This window comes from Lepidochelys olivacea (genome assembly GCF_965140295.1).
Source record: "Lepidochelys olivacea isolate rLepOli2 genome assembly, chromosome: 2".
Lineage (NCBI taxonomy): Eukaryota > Metazoa > Chordata > Testudines > Cheloniidae > Lepidochelys > Lepidochelys olivacea.
Genome location: NC_140412.1, coordinates 136,029,905 through 136,038,383, shown reverse-complemented (window position 1 = coordinate 136,038,383; position 8,479 = coordinate 136,029,905). Strand labels below are relative to the sequence as shown.

Sequence of the window (8,479 nt, the reverse complement as noted above, 5' to 3'; positions counted from 1 at the left end):
TTCCCAGGAGACGTCTCTGGACCTGGGGGGTGATGGGTTTGAAAGAGCCCTCCCGCTACCGCCGCTGTGTTCCGGGCTGACGGTATCAAAAGGGGGAGACATGGTGGGGGGGGGGGCAGCCCCCACACAGCCCGAAACAGCAGGCATCCCAGGTCATCACGTTGCTCACAGAAGCCCAAAAGGCACAACCCCGTTTTTAAAAAGCACTTGAGCGTCACCTTTAATACATCTGCGGGGGGGAGGGGGAAGTGTCACGGAACTATTTGGTAAATATAGAGCCGGCAGGAATGGACACGATTTTTTTTTAAAAAAAAATCAAAATTCAAGTTTCTTTTTTTATCAGCTCTAGCTAAATAGCACTGCACTGCGCTGTCTTGTAAAAGGCAATGAGCATGCAAATAAGGAGAGTGAGATCGATACAGGAATTTCCTGCCATATCCTGGACGGTCTTCACTGGATCAAAGCCTCTGGAAAGAAAGCAAAGAGCAGACACTGGCCTTTTAGGCAGTCTGGCGTGCTGCGGATATCACATTGTACCTATTGGGTTCTGAGGAGTGGGCCGGAGGGTGCCCGCCCTCCTCCCCCCCAGTCTAAAGGGAGGATCTACAGGACCTGGAAACCAAATGATTCTGTGGACAACTAATTTTGCTAGCAGGTTGGGGCAGTTAAAAATACAGATTACACCTGATACTACCTTAAGTTTGGTTTATGGTGCCAAGGTACCATTGGAATGGACATCTGTACCTACTGTAGGCAGGGAATTGTGCAGCCTGGAAAAATCCAGTCAGGAGGGAGAGAGACATGGGTCTCTGCCCAAGAAAGATGACAGCTAAGAGCCAGGAGCAGAGGTTAGGTGTCCTTGCTGGCTCACAGAGTGGGAATATAGGTGCAGTTGCCCTGAACTGTGACAAACAGTACAACGATTGAAGGCGAGGATGAGGTAGTTGTGACCAGCAATAAATGCTTGTTTAAAGCAGTATGGGGCAAGCCACCTTAGGTTGCCTCATGAACTGTATTGCATGCTGCCACTGTTACACAGAAGTCAGTCAAAGTCTGCTCAGAGAAAAAATAAATATAACTGGGACTAAAACAGAGTTGGGAAATAGTAGAAAAAAGAATTATGTAAATAAAATAGCTAACATTTAATTTTTGTAAATTTATTTTTCTTTTTGAGCTATATTTCCATACTGGATGGTATTTTGTATGTCAGTAATGTCTCTAAGGTTCATTAGAAATGAAGAAATTGAGAAGGGGCGTTTGTGTTATGGGAAAGGTATGGAATTTAGGCATTAATCATATTTGAAATGAGGTAGCAAAGTGAAACTCTCTGGTCTTCTCTACACTTCAAACTTTGGCTGATGCAAGTTACGTTGGCATCAAGCTGCCCAAGTTATATTGTTCATATGCGTGCACACGTGCGCTGGGAGTGCTTGTGTTGATGCAAAGTATAGCTCTAATAAATTGGTTAGTCTCTAAGGTGCCACAAGTCCTCCTTTTCTTTTTGCAAAGTATAGTGTATCCTGTGTAGATAGTCCCAGTGTACCAGCTGTGGTGTTTATAGATGTTGCTTGTAATTATTAGAATTGGGAGCACTGGCTGTTGGGAGTCTGAAAGGACATGAAACAGGAAGGAGGGGGGAGGAGTTGAGAGGCTGGGAGAAAGCTACAGAGAGTGCAGCAGCAGCTTGGTAAAGAGGTTTCCACTTTGAAAATAAAGTCCTGGTTGATACAACATTTTGGCGATCTCCTGCCTCTGAACCCTGTCTGCAAAGGCCAGGTGAGCCTCCAACTGGTTTTACTACCTGAATCCATATGTTTGAGACTTATCTGCTTGCAATCAGTGCTACAGAGATTTCTGAAGTAAGAAAGTGTGCTCTGTTAATCCACTGCCTTGGAGCAGAAGGGCAGCGTATATTTTACACTTTTCCCCTTGCAGATGATAAATATGAGACTGCACTCTCTGCATTAAAGCATTTTTTGGTACCAAAAGTGAATGTAGTAGCTAATTGCTACAGATTTCGCCAGCGTGAACAGAAACCAGGGGAAACTATAGTGCAGTATATTGCTTCCCTGAGAGTCTGATTATAACTTGTGACTTTGGGAATATGGCAGATGAGATTATTAGAGACCAGCTCATTGAGAAAACAACCATGCTTCATGTAAGAGAACGCTTATGTCACGGTTCCTCCCCCACTCTGAACTCTAGGGTACAGATGTGGGGACCTGCATGAAAAACCTCCTAAGCTTATCTTTACCAGCTTAGGTCAAAACTTCCCCAAGGTACAAAATATTACATCCGTTATCCTTGGACTGGCCGCTACCACCACCAAACTAATACTGGTTACTGGGGAAGAGCTGTTTGGACGCGTCTTTCCCCCCAAAATACTTCCCAAAACCTTGCACCCCACTTCCTGGACAAGGTTTGGTAAAAAGCCTCACCAATTTGCCTAGGTGACTACAGACCCAGACCCTTGGATCTTAAGAACAATGAACAATCCTCCCAACACTTGCACCCCCCCTTTCCTGGGAAATGTTGGATAAAAAGCCTCACCAATTTGCATAGGTGACCACAGACCCAAACCCTTGGATCTGAGAACAATGAAAAAGCATTCAGTGTTTTACAAGAAGACTTTTAATAAAAAATAGAAGTAAATAGAAATAAAGAAATCCCCCCTGTAAAATCAGGATGGTAGATATCTTACAGGGTAATTAGATTCAAAAACATAGAGAACCCCTCTAGGCAAAACCTTAAGTTACAAAAAAGATACACAGACAGAAATAGTTATTCTATTCAGCACAATTCTTTTCTCAGCCATTTAAAGAAATCATAATCTAACACATACCTAGCTAGATTACTTACTAAAAGTTCTAAGACTCCATTCCTGTTCTGTCCCCGGCCAAGACGACTACAGACAGACACAGACCCTTTGTTTCTCTCCCTCCTCCCAGCTTTTGAAAGTATCTTGTCTCCTCATTGGTCATTTTGGTCAGGTGCCAGCGAGGTTACCTTTAGCTTCTTAACCCTGTACAGGTGAGAGGAGCTTTCCCCTGGCCAGGAGGGATTTCAAAGGGGTTTACCCTTCCCTTTATATTTATGACACGCCCCCCAAATCTCAGCTAGGGTGAAACACTGGCTGGGATTTCTTCCTGGAGCTCTAGGAAAACAGAGTTAATAAGACACATGCATCTCTAAATATACTACCAAGTACATAAAGACTAACAATATTTTCCACATCTCAAGGACGATTTTAACCAGTTGATTCTGGGAAACTTTCACGGGAGAGTGCCTCAGCCACTTTGTTAGAAGCTCCTGAGATGTGTTGGATGTCGAAATCAAAATCTTGGAGAGCTAAACTCCACCGAAGAAGTTTTTTGTTAGTTTCTTTGACGGTGTGAAGCCACTTTAGTGCAGCATGGTCGGTTTGCAGGTGGAAACGCTGTCCCCAAACATATGGGCGTAGCTTTTCCAGAGCGTAGACAATGGCATAACATTCTTTTTCAGTGACTGACCAGTTGCTTTCCCTCTCAGACAGTTTTTTGCTGAGAAACACTACAGGGTGGAATTCTTGATCAGGTCCTTTCTGCATTAAAACTGCTCCCACACCACGCTCGGATGCATCTGTGGTTACTAGGAACGGTTTGTCAAAGTCTGGGGCCCTTAGTACAGGGTCAGACATGAGTGTCGCTTTAAGCTTGTTAAAGGCCTTCTGACACTTTCCGGTCCACTGAACAGCATTTGGCTGTTTCTTTTTGGTTAGGTCTGTCAGTGGGGCAGCGATTTGGCTGTAGTGCGGTACAAATCGTCTGTAATAACCGGCCAAGCCTAAGAAGGATTGAACCTGTTTCTTTGACTTTGGGACAGGCCACTTTTGGATAGCATCCACTTTGGCCTGTAGGGGGCTGATAGTTCCTTGACCCACCTGGTGTCCAAGGTAAGTCACTCTGTTTAGGCCTATTTGACTTCTTAGCCTTAACAGTTAGTCCTGCCTCCCTTATGCGCTCAAGGACTTTTTGTAGATGTTCCAGGTGGTCTGCCCAGGAATCCGAAAATATGGCCACATCGTCAAGGTAGGCGACTGCATATTCTCCTAATCCCGCTAGGAGACCATCTACAAGTCTTTGGAAAGTGGCGGGTGCATTTCGCAGCCCGAAAGGGAGTACATTAAATTCATACAGCCCGAGATGTGTGATGAAGGCTGACCTTTCCTTGGCAGATTCATCTAGCGGTACCTGCCAGTACCCCTTGGTTAAGTCCAAGGTAGAGATGAACTGGGCCCGTCCCAGTTTCTCTAATAGTTCATCTGTGCGTGGCATGGGATAGTTGTCTGGGCGAGTTACAGCATTTAGCTTATGGTAGTCCACGCAAAAACGTATTTCCCCATCTGGTTTGGGAACTAGAACCACTGGAGATGCCCATGCACTTTCAGAGGGGCGGATTACACCCATCTGTAACATATCCTGGATCTCCCGTTCTATAGCAGTTTTAGCTTGAGGAGACACCCGGTAAGGGTGGACCCTAATTGGGTGAGCATTACCTGTGTCAATGGAGTGGTATGCCCGTTCAGTCAGTCCTGGGGTGGCTGAGAACGTTGGCGTGTAGCTAGTGCACAGCTCCTGGATCTGCTGTCGCTGCATACGCCCAAGAGTCATGGAGAGGTTCACCTCTTCCACACCACCAACACATTTCCCTTCGTAATAGACACCTTCAGGCCACTCAGCGTCGTCTCCTCCCTGGGCTGTAAACTGACAAACCTTTAATTCTCTGGAATAAAAGGGCTTTAGAGAATTAATATGATACACCTTAGGCTTTCGGTTGGAGGTGGGGAATGCTATGAGATAATTAACAGCTCCCAGGCGCTCCTGGACCACGAATGGCCCTTCCCACGATGCTTCCATTTTATGGGCCTGGAGTGCCTTTAAGACCATGACCTGGTCTCCTACTTTGAAGGAACGCTCTCTGGCATGTTTATCATACCAGGCTTTTTGCTCTTTTTGAGCATCCTGTAAGTTTTCTCTAGCAAGGGCTAAAGAGGTTCGGAGGGTGTTTTGTAGGTTGGTTACAAAGTCCAGAAGGTTAGTTCCTGGAGAAGGTGTAAATCCCTCCCATTGCTGCTTCACCAACTGCAATGGCCCCTTAACCTCACGGCCATATACAAGTTCAAATGGGGAAAACCCTAAACTGGGATGTGGTACAGCTCTGTAGGCAAAGAGCAACTGCTGCAATACTAGGTCCCAATCATTGGAGTGCTCATTTACGAATTTACGTATCATGGCCCCCAAAGTTCCATTAAACTTCTCCACCATGCCATTTGTTTGATGATGGTAAGGAGTGGCAACCAAGTGATTTACCCCATGAGCTTCCCAAAGGTTTTTCATAGTTCCTGCCAGGAAATTAGTCCCTGCATCTGTGAGGATGTCGGAGGGCCAACCTACCCTGGCAAAAATGTCTGCTAGTGCCTGGCACACACTTTTAGCCCTGGTGTTGCTTAGAGCTACTGCTTCCGGCCATCGGGTGGCAAAATCCATGAAAGTCAGTATGTACTGCTTTCCTCTGGGTGTCTTTTTCGGAAAAGGACCCAGAATATCCACAGCTACTCGCTGAAATGGAACTTCAATGATGGGGAGTGGCTGGAGAGGAGCTTTGACCTGGTCTTGGGGTTTTCCCACTCTTTGGCACACCTCACAAGACTGGACATAGGTAGAAACATCCTTGCCCATTCCCTCCCAGTGGAATGATCCCCCCAAACGGTCTTTGGTCCTGTTCACCCCAGCATGGCCACTAGGGTGATCATGGGCTAAGCTCAAGAGCTTGGCCCGGTATTTAGTTGGAACTACCAACTGTCTCTGAGGACGCCAGTCTTCCTGGTGTCCACCAGAAAGAGTTTCCTTGTATAAAAGTCCTCTTTCTACAACAAACCTGGATCGATTAGAAGAGCTGAGAGGCGGTGGGTTGCTCCGTGCCGCCGTCCACGCTCTCTGGAGGCTTTCATCTGCTTCCTGTTCGGTCTGGAACTGTTCCCTTGATGCTGGAGACATCAGTTCCTCATTGGATTGGGGACATAGGCTTGGTCCCTCTGGAAGCGATATAGGGGATGGAGCTGTTTCTGTTGACTGTGAACCGCTCTCCGCTGGTGCACTATGTTGGGATTCAGGCTCCGGCTGAGCCTCTTGTGTAGGGTTATCGGCTGCTGCCAGTTCAGGTTCGGTGGGGCCCTCTGGTGTTGAGGTTGCAAGTACTGGATTCAGTGCTGGCACGGGGTCTGGTGTTGGTTGTTTGGCTGGTTCCGGTTCTGGGACTGGTTCCGTCTGGGTCTCTGGGACTGGATCCACTACTGCTGTTGCAGACATTGGCCTGGGGTCCGGGTCCATCACCTCTGACCGGGCCCTGATAGAAGTTTCCGGAACAGAGCTAGGCCTCATGGCTTGTTTAGCCTGGCTGCGGGTGACCATTCCCACCCTCTTGGCCTGCTTCACATGATTGGCCAAGTCTTCCCCCAACAGCATGGGGATGGGATAATCATCATAGACTGCAAAAGTCCACATTCCTGACCAGCCCTTGTACTGGACAGGCAACTTGGCTGTAGGCAAATTGAAAGAGTTGGACTTGAAGGGTTGAATCGTCACTTGGATCTCTGGGTTGATTAAATTGGGGTCCACTAAGGAAGCATGGATAGCTGACACTTGTGCTCCGGTGTCCCTCCACGCGGTGACCTTCTTCCCGCCCACACTCACAGTTTCCCTCCGCTCCAAGGGTATCTGGGAGGTATCTGGGCCTGTGGACCTCTGGTGTGATTCCGGTGCAATGAACTGTAATCTGTTGGGGTTCTTGGGGCAGTTGGCCTTTACATGCCCCAGCTCGTTACATTTAAAACATCGTCCAGCTGACGGGTCACTGGGGCGAGGTGGGTTGCTGGAGAACAGGGTGGTGGGACGATAAGGGGTCTGGAGGGTTCTTTGGGAGGTAGGTGGGGCTTTGGGCGGCCCCCGGTAATAGGGTGTGGTCTGGGGTGGTCCCTTCTGGTCTCCGCTCCAACTGCGACCAGTTTTCTTCTTCTCTGCCACCTCCACCCATCTGGCTCCAATCTCTCCTGCCTCGATTACAGTTTTGGGTTTCCCATCTAGGATGTATCTTTCTATTTCCTCAGGAACACCCTCTAAGAATTGTTCCATTTGCATTAGGAAGGGCAAATTTACTGGAGATTCAACACTTGCTCCTGATGTCCAGGCATCCCAATGTTTCACAATGTGGTAGGCATGTCGGGTAAATGACATGTCTGGTTTCCACCTTAGGGCTCGGAACCTCCGACGAGACTGCTCAGGTGTTATCCCCATTCTGACTCTCGCCTTGGATTTAAACAGTTCATACTTGTTCATATGTTCTTTAGGCATTTCAGCTGCCACCTCAGCTAAGGGTCCACTGAGCTGCGGCCTCAGCTCTACCATGTATTGGTCAGTAGAGATGTTGTACCCAAGGCAGGCCCTTTCGAAGTTTTCTAAGAAGGCCTCAGTATCATCACCTGCCTTGTAGGTGGGGAACTTTCTGGGATGGGAAGTGGTACCTGGAGAAGGATTGCTAGGGTTTGTTGGTATATTCTGCTGGGCCTTTATCCTCTCCATCTCCTCCACATGCTTCCTTGCCTCCATTTCCCTCTTGTGGGCAGCCTCCTGTACCTCCTTCTCCAGCCGCATGAGTTCTATCTGTCTTTCATGTTCCCTTTGTTTTTCCTCAGCCTGAAATTTGGCTAATTCCAGCTGTAGTCGAGCCGAGGATTTGGCCATTCTAACCTCTCTGTTTTTAACTAACTTTACACCCGAGGTTTAGAAATAAACAAACAAAACTTGGCTGTAAAATTTTGCTGTGCTGGAATAGAATACCTATTCTCTGATAGTGATTGTCAGCCTACAGAAAAAGACAATTCCCTTGTCTCTGCTCTGGGCCCAATTTAAAGCAAAAAACCTCCAACTACTTGGAAACCTGCTTACCCAGCCCAAAGAAAAAAAAAATTTCTTTTCAAACCTGTGCTCCTTGTAAAACAAAAAAAAATCAAAATCCTAAAAAAAACCCTGCCACTTTTGTCTCCAGGCAAATGGGTAGAGCACACACCCCCTATTTACTTTTAGGAAGAAAAGAAAAAAAAAACCTCTGGGTTGGAAGACTGTGAATTTCCCTGCAGGAGTTAAGTACCCTGCCTCCAGGCAAAGAAAACCTGCAATTCACAAGATAATCCCCTTTTGTCTCTGCTTGGCCACAAAGCAGAGAGAAACCAAGCTGCTTTCAGTTTCAAAGCTGCTTCCTGGACTTCCTAAAAATTCCTTTTTAAAATCTGTATTTCTAGTTCAAAAAATCTCAACTGGATCTCAAAATGATTTCAGGTTAATCCCACCACTGTGCCACCATGTCACGGTTCCTCCCCCACTCTGAACTCTAGGGTACAGATGTGGGGACCTGCATGAAAAACCTCCTAAGCTTATCTTTACCA

General features: G+C 47.0%; 1 long non-coding RNA gene across 1 annotated transcript in view; it reads left to right on the top strand.

Annotated features, from left to right (window-relative positions):
- LOC311515223 overlaps positions 1-8,479 on the top strand; it is a 152,922-nt gene that overhangs the window by 52,384 nt on the left and 92,059 nt on the right. The gene's annotated exons all lie outside the window — the stretch shown is intronic.